The 17,353-nt window shown below is 43.6% G+C and overlaps 1 protein-coding gene and 1 pseudogene across 1 annotated transcript in view; one reads left to right on the forward strand and one right to left on the reverse strand.

Annotated features, from left to right (window-relative positions):
- LOC141033089 (uncharacterized) overlaps nucleotides 1-17,353 on the reverse strand; it is a 92,687-nt gene that overhangs the window by 57,081 nt on the left and 18,253 nt on the right. Inside the window, exon 1 of the mRNA XM_073506263.1 lies at nucleotides 1-17,353. This exon is cut by the window's left edge and continues 57,081 nt beyond it; it is cut by the window's right edge and continues 18,253 nt beyond it. The gene's annotated coding sequence lies outside the window, so the exon portion shown is untranslated.
- The window catches only part of LOC141033090 (uncharacterized), a 52,444-nt pseudogene that overhangs the window by 3,869 nt on the left and 31,222 nt on the right, over nucleotides 1-17,353 (forward strand).

Below are 17,353 nucleotides of genomic sequence, written 5' to 3' on the forward strand. Positions count from 1 at the left end.
CCGGACTTGGTTTGAGAAGTAGCTTGTTCAATTTGTCCTCAGCAGAAGCGAAACCTGTTGCCAAGAGATCGAAATTCCAATCAGAAAATAAGTACTTTGAATCAAGAAATGACATTGCGTAGAAGTGAAGTGAACTAGAGAATTCCAGTCAGAAAAGCAATCGGATACTGAAATCTCTTCTCTGAAAGCTAAAGCTTTACAGATTATAGGAAAGCAAGCACCACGAAGGGCAGTACCCAAACTATAGGTTATCTTGTGTCTGGGCAAGCAAGGTCAAGTAGTGGCATCCTATTACCCTAAATGGAAAGCAAAGTAGGTTATTCAGCCATCCCTCGCGAACAATCAGAAGTCCCAGTTTCCTTAACTAATCTCGCCAATTTATCACTTGACCGACCCAGAGACTAATCTATCGTTGGCCCAGGCAAAGAGTGAGAAAAAGCAGCAAAAGGAGTAGCTTGCAGTGAGGAATGAAAGCTGGTGTTTTACCACCATTCAGCAAGAGAAACCCACTGGAACCTTTTCATAGGACCATAGAAAACATGCTGCTTCCTGTATAGAGATGACTGCTTCTTTAATGAAGTTGATCGTCTATCTCAAGTGGTGGTGATCGACTCCACGAATAGCCTGAACCTGAGAAATGTAGATCTGCAAACGGGAACTTCCTGTTGTCTCGAATCAGGTCTGCTATTTCTATTCATAACTCTCTGGCTGGAATCGACCAAAATAGCCCTTGACGGCAATAAGAGGATCCTAACCACTACACGGTTCGAAATATCAATCGAATGATACCTCAATTGAACCTGCTGAGTCAGTTATTGGAAAGATATCACTATCAGCCTCACAGCAATCTTTAGGAAAATGCAGACACAGTAGTTTTTTCGAAACTTGTTCAGACACCGCAAGCAACTACCAGTATCGATCTTCTAAAGAAATGACCTTCGTTGCCGAAGTGATAGACAAACAATTCTATAGCGGACTTGGACTAGCGACACATTTCTCCATATATGAAATTCAATTCACCCGACATCAAAGAGAAGCTCAAGCTCGGGATCAAAGATCAGCTACAGATCGGGCTGGCATTCATCATAGTCGGCAGCTTACTTTTGACTGAAACATTTACTTTGCACTACATCCGTAAGAATCTGATGGAAAATGACTGCAACGCAATCAATTTCTCCCTTCCTCGTGCGCGCGTATCGTATATAGTTCAATGAGAAACAATGCTTTCTGATATTCACGAATTGGATTCGAACCAATGTCCCCCGACTCCTCTACCGAATAAGGATCGTGATTCACATTTCCTCGTTCTCTTTCTAGCTGCCCATATGGGTGGCTGCTATCATCCCCTTTTGATAGCTTCTTATCCGCATCCGCGAGCATAAGCGGAATAGCCTGAACACTCATAGCGATTACCTCAACCCTTGTCTTTCCTTTGGCTCCGCTCGGTGGGGGGAACCCAATGTACCAATTCTTTCACTCGACCCTGCTCCTTCTTCTTTCTCATTTGCCTCTTTCCCTCTCTCCTGCTCCCCCCCGACTGTCACTCTATGGCAAAGCTAAAGCTTTCCTGGCGCTTGGTGAATAATCTTTCTATAGGGACAAATAAAAGCCCAGTTTTGACCTTGCTGCATATAACATCTAGCATTTCATGTGTCTGAATGTAACAGCCAATAATCTGGTTTGCAAACCTATCTTTGCCCTCCTCGACTGCGGGAGCCCTCCATCGTTGCAGTACAATAGACGTTAATTTCAAGCGTAGCTTACTGGACATACGGTCAAGAACTTCTTGCAGCCTTCGAAAGAAGACTTTAGACATGACGCCAACACCTACGATAGGAATGCCGAATAGTATATCGTCTGCGTAGCGAGCGAAATAGACGTACTTGGTAGAATCCCCATTCTCCTCTTGGGCCATAGCATCGAATTGCAAGTCGAGTTGATGCAGGAATGATTGAATCAAAACAGGCGAGATCGGTGATCCTTGTGGAAGGCCGACTTCACTGTTTGAGTAGTCATTCCCTTTCTTAGAAAGTATCGGTGTCTTGAGAAAGCAATTGATGAGGTCAATGAGAGGAGCGTTATCTGTACCTAAGAGCTTAGACAAATGTTCAAGTAGTAACCGATGGTCTATGCTATCGAAACACTTGACCACGTCCACCTGAACCATATAATCCATAGACGGCCATTGAGTTAATGCACGGAAGAAGGGCCGAGAACCTTGCGGAAGCCCTGCGCAGATGGGGAAATTCGTGGATCTAATGAGTCATTGAGTAGCTCTGCCAACGCGGTTAGTATAAGTCGATCGGCTGCCGCCGGTTGAGTGATAGGCCTACCTAAATGCTCCCGGCCTTTTCTTTGGTCTAAAGGACCTAAACTACTCACTTGCCAAACTGCCTATTCATATGCCCTTTCCTAAACCACTTTGCTAGTTCTATACACCTGCCAGGATGCTTCTATTGCTTGTTACGTATTTGATACTGCTCACTATAATGGAATAGCTTTGTACTCAGTACATGATTGCTTTATAGCACCTGTAGCTTATGCAAACAAATTCCCTCAGAGTGGCAGCTTTTCAATGTCTAGCTAATCCACTGCATCTTATAAATTGTATAGTTATTCAGAACCTCTTCCTTCGAGCTCCTATGGAAGACCTTGGCCGCACGCGCCTTAGGCGATTTCTATTTTCTTTAGTTTAGAATTAGTCTTTAATTTAGGCCGCAGGTTTCTACAAATTAGGTTAGGCCAAGATATTTGAACTTGTGCAAACCAACCAGTTCTCCCATTTTTTCCCTGTGGATCGACACCCGAAGTACTACACGATAGGTCATGCTTTGCCTTTTGCAGATGCTAGTACAGTCCTATTTCAATCAAAAAGTAGAGTCCTATTTTCAAGTACAGACCACCGCTTTCTTTTTCTTTGGACTGAAGACCCGCCTGAGTTGATAGTGCTGACTTCCCACCCGAGACTGACTTGCTTACCTCTGCACCAACAGCTTAAATAGTAGAATTTATAACACTCCATTCTTCTATAGATAGCCTAGAATCGGAACTAGAATATGTGCCCGACTTACCTATTTCCAAGACAGTTACTCAACTTCCATCGCCGCTTGACACTCTCGTAGTAGATCATAAGAGAAGTATTCTTTAAAGAAATTCGTATAGAAAGATGGACTAGCTCGAGACCTTGGCTTCAAACAATCGATTGAATCTGGATTCCTTTGCTTATCCTTCCTAGCTATAGTCTCTCTTGTGCCTTCGGCAGTCAAAGTGAAAGATTTCTGTATCAGCAGTTTGTTTCCCCATTTGCTCAAAGAACGCATCAAACCTGTTCCCTCACCGTATCAAAAGATCAAGCAGAAGAGTCCTCTTCTTCAAGAAGAGTTTTTCATTTCACTCTTCCGCAGCAATGCCCGGGCAATAAAACAATATGAGCAAAACAATATCATAGCAAACGGTATGTGCTGGTTGGATAGAGCAATCAGTAGTTTACGTTCGAGCCAATCTTCTCTCTTTAGAGACATTCGACGAAAAGCAAGCTTACCAATAAGAAACAGCTGGCATGGCAGTATCTTCTATATCTTCTATAATGAATATAATGTGCACACCTGGCTTTAACCAGATAAAATCTAGTACAGCGGGAAGGATGTCATATTTCTGGTCCACTACTTAGACTCTACGAGGGCTTTAGGTGAGGAACTACTTATCTCCCGAGGCACCCTTCTCCTGAGTCCTACCCAGCTCAAGTTTAAGAATGCGCACAGCCCCAAGGATAGGTAGAGGGGGATCTTGTTCTGTTCAGTGCCGCCTCTTCCTCGGCCATTCAAGAAAGGGATTTGCTTCTTCTTACAGGTCCTTGAGAAAAAGAAGAAAGATAGGAAAGGAATTAGGGCGTTGCCGAAGGCAATGGTCCAGCTTGTGTGAATGGATTTCATTGTTTTTTTAGATTCCACTATTTGTTCGATAGCAAGCAAACTCTCCCAATTTAGGACCTTCAGTGATCTTACAACGAACATTGTAAATGACAATCAACGAATTCCGGCGAAATAGAAGATCTACGGGTCACCATAGTCTTCTGATACACAAATAGGATTCCGCACTCTTAAACAAGAGGTTGCCACTTAGCATAAGGAAAGGGAAGAGTAAGGCCAGCATTGACTAGAGCTACTGATATCTCGGGACACTATGTGAAATAGCTACGATATGCTTGCTATTCTGGGAAGATAAGTCATGCCTTAGGAAACTAGTCATGTTATGATCGAATTGGAATGTGCGGGCTTTGTGACTACCACTGATTGGAGGATCAAGAAGCCTACTAGTTCACTCTTCCTGCGATATCTGATCAATCGCTCCTGCCGGTTGTACAGATTCTATCACTGGCTTTAGGTTATTCCTTCTCGGACCTGACGTCTCCATCACTACTAATAAGGAAGGCCACTTTCTTTTGTATCGGGCCTTCAAAACGCAACGCAGTAGAAACAGATAGCTGAGTAGAGAGTGCGGCCGAAGCATCCATAGCTTAGCGATTATGTTCTTATAGATAAGGATTAGACGGATGTAGACAACCAAGAAATCTAAGGTGAACCAATAGAAATAGAGTCTGGTGGAAGCGGTCATCCCGTGGGGAGAGACTCAAGAATATGATAATATGATGACTCCGCTGCGCTGCTCTGCTGACTAGCCGTTTCCTCTTCTAAGTAAATAACCAGCTTCAGTTCATGCTCCTTGCTGGCATAACCATATTAAGCTGCATTGGATAAACAATCGAAACTCCGTAATTGTTAATAGTAGGGTAGCGAAGTAGCCGGGGTTGCACGCGTCATCAGAATTCTAGTATAAGGAAGCGACGGGAAGGGAAAGGTGATTACAAAATACGGATACGTAAGGGTTGTGTAGTATTTAGCTTACAAGGATTGACTCGACACCATCGATGCGTAGTCTATCAATCAATTTAATGGGACTTATTTATATGCCTGTTACGAGGGGAATCTGCCTGTTATTCAATCTATCTCTTCAATCTGCTTACTGGTTTCCTTCTCGGCCAATGGAACATCTATTGCTTCCTAATCTGGAACTGAACTAAACAGAAATCTTGGTCAAGTATTGGGAAAAGGAAAGAGGCCCTTTTCTTTTTCAAAACTAAGAAGGAGATGTGCATAGCGTTGTAAAGATCGGCAGAAGAGGAAGGGTGCAGTTAAGTTACAACATCTTCTGTTTCCAAGTCGATAGGCTTCTTTTGATAAAGGAAACTATTCCTCTGCTCGCTATACTCAAACCCTTGCCATTTCCTCGATTCCCGTTGAGAAAACAATCGATTGACCATTTTAGGACCTATTCTTCAGAATATAGAGGTATCGAAGATCTAGAAACGATGCGATGACTCCTGTTCGATCCTTTTCCGATGAAATGAATGAATTACCACGCTTTCCGCCGGCTGATAAAGAACTTTTTGATGATCGATTGCTTCACCCATGATCTGATGATCTTGCTATAACATAACGATACTGCATTTCCCCTCTTCCTTGTCTCTACTTACTTGTTCATTGCTCGACTCGAGGGAGGGGCTCTATATAGCTGTTTTGCCTTCTTTCTTGGACTCTCAGGTGAGCGCTTAGGCCAAGCCACAATTACCAAGGCATGATTGAATCCGCCAAAGAGAAGGGAATAGATGATCTCACTGGAAAAAGTTGCGTAACCCCCCCGTTTTTTTGGCATGATTTCAAGATTTTGACCTGATTTATGAGAAAAGAACTTAGTTTTGCATTAACCCGAAAGAATCTCCTTATAATTGAGTGTGCAGTAAAGGGGGTTGTTACACCAAATCCCTCTGGTGAAGCTCTATCCAACTGCTTGTTAATAGCGGATTGGGTATTGGTCGATCGAAAGCTGTGATACGCAAAATCCTCAGCAGAATGAAATGCGGACTACAATTAAGTTAGTTGAAAAAGAGAGTAAGGAATGGGACCGTCAACAGGAACTCTTGAATTGAGGGTTTTTCACACTACCTATAGAGAGATTGAACCAACACGGTGCCCACGGTAACTCCTCCACCCGTACTGTTTGCTTTCGTGGGGCTTTGCTGCGCTTTGGATCTTATCAGGTGGCAACCACCTTCGGTTCTAGACTCTGGCACTTCCCCTGGCTGTGGCACTTTCACTGCCGCCTACTCCTACTATTGGGTCGGTTGTGGTTGGTGTTTTGATTCAAAAGTGGAGAATAGATTGTTCATTGCGAAGGAAATCAGAAATCTACATACAAGGGTCAAGATGTAAGCTCAAGTTAAGTGGACGGGTCCAAAGATCAGGGAAAAGGGTAGACCGGGACATGGTTGCAAGGGCTATATATCTATATAGTTACAAATGAATGAAAACGCCATGCTTAAAGCCAAAAGAATAAGCTCTTGATACGGATCTCTTTCATCTTGTAAATAAAGTAGGGGCGTCCCTAACTACAGCTTCCTACCATAAGTCAGACATTCAGCTAATACTGAAGAAATCTTCTTCTGGGGACACCTCTCTAAAATAAGAATGATGGCGTTTTTGATCTTATTCGTTTTCTGATCGAGAAATGCGAGAATGTAGTTATTTTTATGAAACCGGATATTCAACATGCTTTCCTCGACCAGATCTATTTACGGGAGTCGTATTTCGAACTGACCCCGGGTCTGATCTAGAAATGGTAAATCCTATTTGATCTTCAAGGTTAAGTACTTCTGCGAGACTATCAGCATCTTATCTGGTTGATAGCACTCAACCCACTGACTATACGTTTTATATGGGAGCCCTAACTCCACCATGCAATTCAACAAGCTGAGGACGGAGAAGTCAACCGGTCTCACGTTTTCTTCTTTTCTTTTTAAAGAACCTGCCCCGAAGGAAAGCATATTATAGGGGAAGAGCTAGCTTCATTCGAGCTGGATGGGCTAAAAGCTTTCGTTGAGACAAAGCAGGCAAAAAAAAAGTTCGAGAACAGGATAACTAACGTTTGGAACCAAGAGATCTCATAGTTCTTCAAGTGAGAAGCTGAGAAGGGATGACACCCATTTGACCTAGAAGACCGATGATCAAGTGTCAAATTCTAAGCCAAGAGATGGCAATGGGACTATAGGAGCACGGTACTAAACCATCATACCATACCGGTGACTTCACCAACCGAAACCAACTCAAATAAGTTCAGGGAGGAAAAGAAGACGGTCATGATAGATTGGTGAATGAGGAAGGAAAAGAAAGCCTAAACTATCCAAGTAAGATAGCGAAAGAGAAAGCTGTCTTTAAAGCCTGTTTTGACCAAGCAAGCAAGCTGGAGCACCTTTCACGCTAGCTTCCCATCGCTCGAAGTACACTTCCGGTGCACTTCTCACTGCTCAACCACTTTATCTTTAACCTAACCGCCTTCTAAAACTTCCACGGGAAAGCCAGTAGAGTATGCCTTGGTTTAAGAGAGGAGCTCAGGTCCATCTTGTGCTCACAATACATCTTATTTAGCAGGACCTCTGGGCTCTTTAGAGAAAGGCGAAGTCTCTACTTGTTAACCATGGATGCCTGTTATATTGACTTATAGAGTGAAGAACAAGCCCACTTTCCATATCCCTTTCGTCCGGATGATCGATTGCCTCATTCTTCTTCGAAAATAAGTGCATTTGGCCATTGTGTTTTTCCAACTTTCGTAATAGATCTGGGCATGCATGGTTTTCAATAGATAACCCTAGGCCTTCTTCGTTTCCCCACGGGCATTCACTTCTCTTCAAGCTCGGGATTAGCGAAACATGGATCCGACGCCCATCTCTTTTTCCACTTTGCAAGGCTGAGAGACTTTACCAATTGATAAAAAAAAGCATGAGCAGGATCAGCAGAGGCAAAATCGAATAAAATGGCTTATTTGCACCTTTCTTTGGTAGGCAACGAATCTCACGGAATGTGGGAATCTTTTACAGATGTGAATTCTCGCTTTAACGCTTCGATAACATACTTATCATCAGGTATCTTCGGGAGCGGGGCTCGCCCTCAACAGATATTGTCTTTGCTTCCGCTGATGTCGCGTCAATTGCCCGAGGGAGCATAACACAGCAGGCCGCAATGAACATGCCCGCCGCATCTCGGATAATTGCTCCAGTTGCGCCAATTCCAGTATCCGAGACAGAAAGCAGCATCCACGTGAACTTTGACTGTTCATAATATGGGAAATTCCGAGGTGAAGGATGCCTGCTCAGGTCATGATATCACTGATCCAAACTATGCTACACCAAATCTGAATCCTGACTAGTTAGCGAATCGTGTGCTCTGTGCGAATGTCTTTATTAGTCTATTTCATTTAAGCCCAAAGGATCTTCGAATACCGACTGGTCGTCCCAATCCAATCTCCCTTCTGCTTATTCCAATTTTTCCTATTCCTAGCGAATCAAATGAGATTTCTGTTCTTCCATCAAGAGGAGATAGTTATCGATAAAGCAAAAACGAACCTATTGACATAGAATGCAATCGAAATAGAGACAACTAGGCGAAAAAAAGACCGAAATAAGAAACTTCTACTCCCTAGGTGGTTATTTGCCGCATAAGACAGCGGTGGAAGCTGAAGGAAAGAGTGGGCTTTGAATCTAGGTATGCTTTCTAAGGATTGCGCTGCGCCTAGCCTACCTTTACGAACATACCTCTGTCTTTCAAACAAAGCCCTGTGTGTGGAACTACTTAGATTTGTTTTCGAATTGCTTTTCTCGGGCCATCGAGAAGTCAGTCAGCGGTTGGCTTGAGTCCTCAAGTTGGTCTTTAAGACTTAGCAGGGCCCTACACACAGTACACCTTAGTAGAAGGTAGATTTCTCTCACCCTATGTGCAATCAAGCTCAGAGACTTGAGCCGCAGAATTCCTTGCCCACTGACTGAAGAAGCTCCCTACAGTGTCCAAATCGAGGGATCAATCCAACAATCTTCTCCTTTACTCAAAGGAGTAGGTGGAAGAGTTATGAGAGAAATCAAGCGATAGTGCTTGACCAGTGAGAAGTGCACCGGAAGTGTACTTCGAGCGATGGGAAGCTAGCCTGAAAAGGTAGAGCAGAGGTGCTAACAATAATAAGAATCTTTCATCCTGCAAGTTACTCATAATTGAGAACTGGTAATGTGGATTTTGTTCCATGCAGCTACACCTTTTCGAAAGCAAATTCGAGGAAATCGCTTCTTTCTTCCCATCCCGACCTGTATCACTTGACTTTTAGATTGGCAAACTAATACCAGGTTGATGACTTCACTTCTCTTGGGAACTTGCTTCTTCCTTCACCGAAGTTAGTAGTTAGCTTTTATGGGCAAGGTGCCATACTGGGAATCCAGTCAAATGGGCCAAAGCAATCCAAGGCAGAAGGCCCGTTTTAAATAACTAATCTCGTGACTTTTGCTACCGGGGGTAGGAAGGAAGCAGTGAGATCCAGGGAGAACAAGCAAGACCAAGAACAAGAATGAATGCTAGAGCATATGCAAACCCTAGATTATTGTGATGGCAGCCCGGTCAACCGCACGCTGGAAGCGGATGGCATTCCCAATACAAGCCTGCAGATCCCTGGACTCTATTTAAACATTGGGAAGTCCTTGACAAGAATGCTACATTAAGCACTTGCCACACTGACATATTGATGAGCAAGCCCAGAGCCCGAATCCGGATGCATGCTTAAGTGCTCGGAGGGCAGAGCCTGGGCCCCGATCGAGCCAATATGTCGATCGATAACGTTTAAGCTCCTTGTCCCCAAGATCTTCCATATATTAAGACTAGTTCGATCTGCCTTAGATAAACATATTCCAATAAAAAGGTTAAATAACATATATAGGTATCTGCGGGCATTGTGAATCAACTAATCTATCTAGAAGTGAGTCAATATGTGTTCATGAGTGATTATGCTGTAGGTGCTTCCCCTCTGTCGAGGCTGGTATGTATAAATGGAGTATTGACCTTAACTTTGAGTGTGGGTTCCGGTTTTGAGTGAATGGACTGATTGCATTGTTGTTAAGAGTGGGCTGGCCTGCTTGAAACACCAATGTGCTATAGATACAAGTACCCTTCCCTTGGGGATCGATTAACGGATTACTCAGTATCGGATGGGTGAAAGCCTTATCCATCACCTTTAAGCTCCTTGTCTTTAAATAAAAGCCATCAATAACCTAGATCGGTCTCAATAGCACTGCAGGGCATTTATCTCCCCTACTATATGGGTCTACCCACCTGGGCATTGTCCACTTGACCAACCATCATGGCTATATAATCTATTTTAACAAAGAAGTAAATAACTCGAGTCTCCCTCTGGGGGGTTGTTACGCGACCTATTCCAGACAAGGAGTCCGAGCCAGGAAGAAAACCGGGGATACCTTACTAAGCATTTCCTAGATCTTGAGTTAGGCGTAGCTACTTCCTCCCCCCATGTTCTCCTGATTCCCCATCCTTCCGCTGAAGCTAAACCAGTATCAGTTGATGGCGAGCATAGTAGAGGCGGCTTTCGAGTAAAAAATAACTTATAGAAGCACTTGAGCGTGGTTTCGGCCTATAGCCGGAGGGAATGTTTTTCAAAATCGACCCTGGGCATTCGTAGAGGGGAAAGACAGCCATGCGATAAGCGAGGGAGAGGTCTGTCTTCCCAAAGTAGCCATTCAAGGAGACAAGTTCTACCATTGTACCTTGACCTGTGGAACTGGAGAAGCTCCTTTATTGCTATAGTTCTTGTTGAACCTTTTCTAAAGTCAACAATTTCTGCAATCAGGGAGGAGGCATCGCCTTACTTGCTATACCTTAAACCTCATCAAGAAAGTAAGCCCAGCGAAACCGCAATCCCAATCAAATAAAAGATCAGATGGGCTGATCCCTGAGATCGATCGCTGTTGATTTTCTAGTTTTTTAGCTGACTCGGGACCTTCCATAGAAAACCGAGTACGAGCAACGGTCGGGTCTGCTGCCCCTTCCTTCTCAGCGTACAGCTGCAGATTGGATAAATGGTTTATCTTCGAATGTATGCTACAAGAAATGGGCTGAACCGATCTACAGGGAATGCAATAGCGAAAAGAATTCCACTCTATCTCAGATTTTTGTATCCTTTTCAAGGGCCAACCCTGGGCCAAGGTGAGCGCATCCGTATGGGCCTATTGCTCTTGACCTCTTCAGTTGTGCAGGCACAAATATGAACTGGTCTAAGTTTGTTCTTGACGATCCCCACAAGCTTCTCTTATCTACTTGAATGCAAATCAGAAAAGAGGAAGTCGCAATGCATTTTATTTTTAGAAAGAATCAAAGACACGTGGATGGTATCGATCAAGAGACATGGCTAAAGGATGGAAGTGAATTAGAATCAGACGGTCGTCGAACGAATTCCCAATAAATGGAAGATCTACGTGCAACGAATTTCGTATAAAAAGTAAAGTAGGCGATTTCACCGAGAGGCCTATTGAACTAGCTCCCATGCATGGATCTGCATTGTGTGCTTTCGCCGGGGCGAGAGTGAAAAAGAAATGTACCAAGAGTTCCGTATGAATTAGGTTTGCCTTTCCAAAGAAATGAGATAAGGAGCAGTAAGGCCTCGCAGAGCGTCAACACCGAGACATTGTAGAGCAACGTCTTGCAACTATGTACAAAGCCTCCATTCCCCTGGGTGTCGTGTTTGAAAGCACAGTCTTTGTCATAAACCGATTACCCTCCGCTCCAAATGGCTCTACCAAGGATCCCACAAAGTTCCCGAAACCAAGTTTCTCAGAAAAGGCCTGGTATCCATCTACTCACAATAATTTGAATGTAGAACTGAAGAAGCACAATTTCCTTCTTCGAGAGGAATCCAACCGAAGAGAAGCGAGCATCATAATAGCTTGATAAAAAGATATTTAGTATAAGAGGACGTTCGCGTCAATTATCACGCCTCTGACTGCTGAGGACGAGGTTCGGGTTAATGATATTGTGAAAGGTGTCATTAAACCGGGTCTGCCTCTGTTAGTTACGAGGTATATGCCATGGATCTCATCTATTCCCCTTAAACAAGGGATAACGTGGGTTCCGACCTGGAATCTGGACCCCCAATTAGAGTGTGTTTAAAGAGATTGGAGGAACTCTTCCTCGGTCTCCGTATCCAAAGATACTGGTAATTAGAGCTTCAAGTGTTCGGTTCTACTCTCCGTTTTATTCATAGTAAGGGAGAGCAGTTCAGTCCACTTGCTCTTTGGCCGCATCGGTTGAGGTTTGCTCTGTTCAGTTCAGTTAAAGAAGAGATGGTATCTTGCTTGTTTCAATTATCCGGGCTCGCCATCAATAGATACTGGTTTCTCTTCCGCTTTGGCCCAATTGACCCACTTATCTTACAAAGGGCGAAGCCACTAACAAATACTTATAGAGGGATTGTACCAACCTTAGCTAGGGAGATAAAGGCCCTGCTCAATGTAAAAAAAGGATCTGGAAAAGAAGATAGGAATGGGGCACCAAGGAAGGATTGTAGGTAGGGATGCCCTTAGATCCGTTCTCAATAGCTCGTGATAAGGCAAGAAAGCGAGTAGATACCCTGCCCTCGCATTAAAGCATCGATCTAGTCCTCTATTAGATATGAATTTCCCGTTGGAAATCGAGGTACATACTCCAAAAATCCCTGGTTTTTGCCTTCGGTTAGCAACTCGTCTAAGTTTAAGATCGTATTCCATCTTCGTAAGGACATAGAAAGGGGTTTCGGTAGTGACTGTCCTATCAATAGACCGAATGGTCATCAGTTGCCCTCACGGCCTAACGCCGTTTTTGAGCTCCATCACATGCTTAAGAAGGACTTGCCGCGGAGCCAAGGCCTATTTATGAGCCAGACCTAGAAGATCACTGCTTTCGTGCTGGTCATTCTAATCACAATGAGAACTTCTCCCAAAGAGGGTTCTTATTTCATTTCAGTAAGTAGTCGATTGAATCGGTTTCTAACCTAAGGAATGTGTTATTATAACCAAATATATCATCCAAGAGCCGATCTCTTTTTCATTAAGTATCATTAACAGACCGCTTGCTTACGAGCTTGGTAGCCGCCTTGGAGCCGAGGCAGACGGAGGAGGAACCTCTCGAACCTGGAATCCACTTTCCACTTGTCCTCCATATGCTCGGGTCTGCTGTTTGACCAGTATCTAATGCTATTTCTTACTTCGACCAGACGGGCACTTTCGCATTACGCAGTGAGATCGCCTACTCCTCTCGAGGTTGGCATTTTCGAGTTCATATTTCATAGGTCACCATAAAAATTCCTACCTTTCAAATTTGCATATTTTTAGGAACATATCGAACTTTCATCCCGCATTATCTGTGCAAAATTTTATCATTGTTTAACTACTTCCTCAAACCATTCAATGCGCTATCTCCATCCTCTCATTCATCTCTATACCAGAACAATTAATTAGGCCCAGCCCTTCTATCATCGGCCTTGTTGAACTAATTACTTTCGTCTTTGTGCCACCTCAAAGAAGACATTTGATCATGGGCTTTTTTTTGTGATGAGGCTAGTTTGAACTATGCTTTTTCTCCTTTCTACACCCCTCTTGACACAAGTTTCGCACATCCAGTTCTCTTATTAGAAACTCCCTATAGATATACTTCTTACTGACTGATTATGGCTTCCCTGACTAGAGAAGGAAATGTCGGGAGGAAATAGAGATGATAGGACCACCTGAATGCTGGAGATGAGTGCTCGTCGTATTCCCTCGAGGAAAGCGGAGGCCCTCGCGGAAAGATCAAAGAAAATGAAAAGCACAGCCGCCTCTACCTAGAGCAAAGAAGCTTTGCCAGTCTTATCACCGGATTCACCATAATCAGCTTTAAGGTCCTGACTCTCAAATCGGATATCTCTTTCGTTCACAAGAATTGCATATTATGTATGATTGGTGATTTGAAATTCTTTCTATTTACTATTTGGATGGAATTCATGAACGAGTAGATCAAAGAAAAGAAAGCAAAGCATTCACTCCTAAACTAAAGAACTAATCTACTGAGCTAGCCTCCCGTTATGCGCCAATGCTTGAACAGGACCGTTGACCTTTACCAAGCCAGTTTCCTGTAGTTGACCAATACAGTTCGACCGATTGAGACAGCAGGGCGGATGTGACCGATGGATTTGAAGAAGGAACTCATTTTTGACTGATTCAGACCGTTTACCAGAAGAGCGGTATGGTTCAGAAGAGGTACTCATAATACAGATATCGTTTAACGAATTGCCCGATCGATTACCAATTCAGTAAGCCTACCTATACCTCCTCAGGTTCCAGCCTACCTGCTCAACCCGCGGACCCAGTACAGCAGCCCTTGACCCCTGGTCCTGATCCACTAACTCCAGCACCTTCTACTTCCACTGATCCGACAGCATCAGCCCCCATTTCATCAACTCAATCCACTCATCCTACGATTACTCGCACACGGGATAATACTCGCAAGCCTCGCGCCTTTCCCGATCACGTTGTCAACATGGCTACCTTTCATCCTTGGCCTCTTGAGTCCTCACCAACTGAGCCCACGTGTTTCTCTATGGCCAATAAATGTTCCATTTGGCGTTCAGTTATTTGCATAAAGTTAATGCTTGCAGAAAAGTGTTGATTATAAATAAGTATATGAACAATTTACTATACAAGCAAATCTTTGCTTGTTGTCATCGCAAGCAAGTAGGTAACGCAGATTTCAATTTGCAGTCAATATAATAAATGTACGAGGCGAAGATATAGGAGGTATGAAACAAACATAATGTCAGTACATGTCAATCACACTCAAGGATAGATAATTTAGCGTTCCATCACAACATAAACTAAAAACAAATGAAGAATCTCGCTAATAAATAAGTAAAAACGACGCTCGTCAAGCACAGTTTGCTGCGATCGTGCCAGCGGCATCACCGATTGGTTGCGCGGATGTGGTCACAACAGGCAGTAAAAACCTTATTATAGCAGTTAGAGTAGTGGTTTAATACATGTATGTCCACATTATACATCGATCAAAAATAATTAGACATTCGAGATATGTCTGCAAGATGGCATACCTTATTTTGCATTCTGTTCCGTCTAGAACATAAGATGAAACATATGGCATGTTAATAAAAATGTGTGAAAAAAAAGTAACCAGTGGAAAAGCATAACAAAGTAAGTAAGTTTATGTGTGAAAAAACATACATACCGCGGAGGATCTCCTTCCCTATGAGACTCTTGCTTCCCTTTGAAAGAGGCAGACCCCTACTTCAATTGTCATCTGACGCCTCTACCCGCCCTTGGTGTTCGTAGATCGGTTTTGCCAGTTAGGGTTTGTGTGGTGGGTTTCGATGATCTCGGGTAGCTCCTCACTTGGATGAGGAGTGGGGAAAGAAGATTGCGGGAGAGATCGGTGAAGAAGTGGAACTAAAGGATACTATAACCAAAGCTTAAAATGGGGGGGATGAGGCTGATGTTGAGCCGGGTGATGAAGCAACTTCACCGCAGCAAGAAGCCTAGTGAGCGGTTGACATGGCGGAAGGTCGTTCTACCTTTCCCTGTGCCAACAAAGCAGGCATACTTGATTGACTCTTTGGGGCTCGTGAGAGACATTCATATTACTGCGTTCTGTGATCGTAGATCGTCAGGATTCATCATTGTATATCCGAGATCTGAAAGTGTGGCAAATGGATTTGAAGGCATGGAAAGAGGCCGCCCTCGTGCAAGACTTCTTTATTCTCCCGATTTCCCTCCTCCAGTTGGATTGACACGAAAGTCCAGTGATAACGTTGAAGTACTTTAAAGAGTCCCTTTCAGCCCCCGCTTTATCATAGGAAGAAGAAGAGTAATCTAGTTTAGGGGTAAGTGCCCTTTTGTTGCCAATATCTAGAGTCCTGTTGTGTCGATAGAGCTCGGAAAACTCCTCTTTTAGTGATGGATTCTAGTAGCCCTATGCCTAGATTGCACAAGAACTACTCCGCTTCTATATTGGAAAACACTGTGTTTGAGCTTCTGAAAAGAAATGAAGCTGTTACCTGATCCAAGCAGATAAGATGCTCACGGCCTGTCCTGAGCACTACGGAGATATTTCTTGATCCACATGAGAGTCAGCTCCCTACACCTACACCGGATTATGTCAATGAGAGCTTGCCAATAGAGATACTTCTGACTTAGAGGCACCGGAGTTGGCCAACTCAAATTGCATTGACAGCGAACCCTTGGTAGATGATTCAGAGCAAGATCAGATTCTTGATGATTTTTCCCTTTGTTTGATCGAGCGATGCCGAATCTTTATAGCGCATTTCCACCTATCCATGCTTTACGACTTGTCGCCATGAAGCACATGCCTGCGAAACCTTCTTATTCTACAGAATAAATAATAAAGTACTTAGAATGAATGGACTAAAGATCCACTTTTCAAAAGGGACGGCTCCGCCTACATGTGAAGATCTTTCAAGCGAAAATAATGGGTAGCCATGAGAAATCTCGATCGGCGACTCTGATACCATGATATCATTGGTCGAAGAATTCCTTGCCTCGCGGGACACGTAAAGAGACCTACCCACCACCCTTGTGCGTGCGAACCTAACAAGAGATGCTGATGCCAGCTACACCGCGCTTTCTTTCCGACCGACCTGACGTTCCGAGGAGAAGAAGGAATGGTTGTATGCATGCGCCGGACGCCTATAAAAAAGTAAAAGAAACCATGGATGGGGAGAAAGAAATCCCTACTTACTTGACAGGTTTCCGGGTCTCAGAAACATAGAAAGGATTTCACAAATAGGATAAATGTCCAGTGAGGACATCTCCTTGCTTGCTTTTTCATTGACTGATTCTAGTGGCTGGCCCAGTGAGAGAATTACCAGTGTCTGTCATTAGACTTTATCTTTCCACGGTGAACTCCTTTGTTGTTGAAAATCGGCTGGCTGGATTGACCTTTGGGATTGAGTCACTCGTACATTGAATCAGAGTATTTCGTATAACTCTTACTTAACAGACTTAGTGGACTGATTGATTGTTTCTTAGTTAGGATTTTCTATTCCTCCTAGCTTGCGAAATTCCCCTCTGCACTTGCAGCTTTAATAAGAAGTAGTAGATGGGAGTAAGGGCTCGGCTGGTGAGTAGTAGGAGTAAGGGCCCGGCTAGTGAGAACTAGCTTATACTATCTTTCTGGTGTAAGAGCATCTCGCTTATACTTTCGGAGATCTCTCTCGTAATTCGTAGATCTAAAAGCCTAATCTAGAAAAGGGTTTTTCTCAGAGCCATAAGTCAAAATAATAAGTCCAAATTCCGCAAGAGCTTGACAAGCAATCCTTCCTACACAACTCATCGGCGGTGTGACCTGCTTGACTTTTATCTTCGATTCAACCTTGGTATTCTCCTTTCTGAAACTTACTAAGACTATTGAAAGCTTTTTCAATGATTCATAAAAGC

The sequence above is a fragment of the Aegilops tauschii genome, unplaced genomic scaffold, assembly GCF_002575655.3.
Source record: "Aegilops tauschii subsp. strangulata cultivar AL8/78 unplaced genomic scaffold, Aet v6.0 ptg000651l_obj, whole genome shotgun sequence".
Taxonomy (NCBI): domain Eukaryota; kingdom Viridiplantae; phylum Streptophyta; class Magnoliopsida; order Poales; family Poaceae; genus Aegilops; species Aegilops tauschii.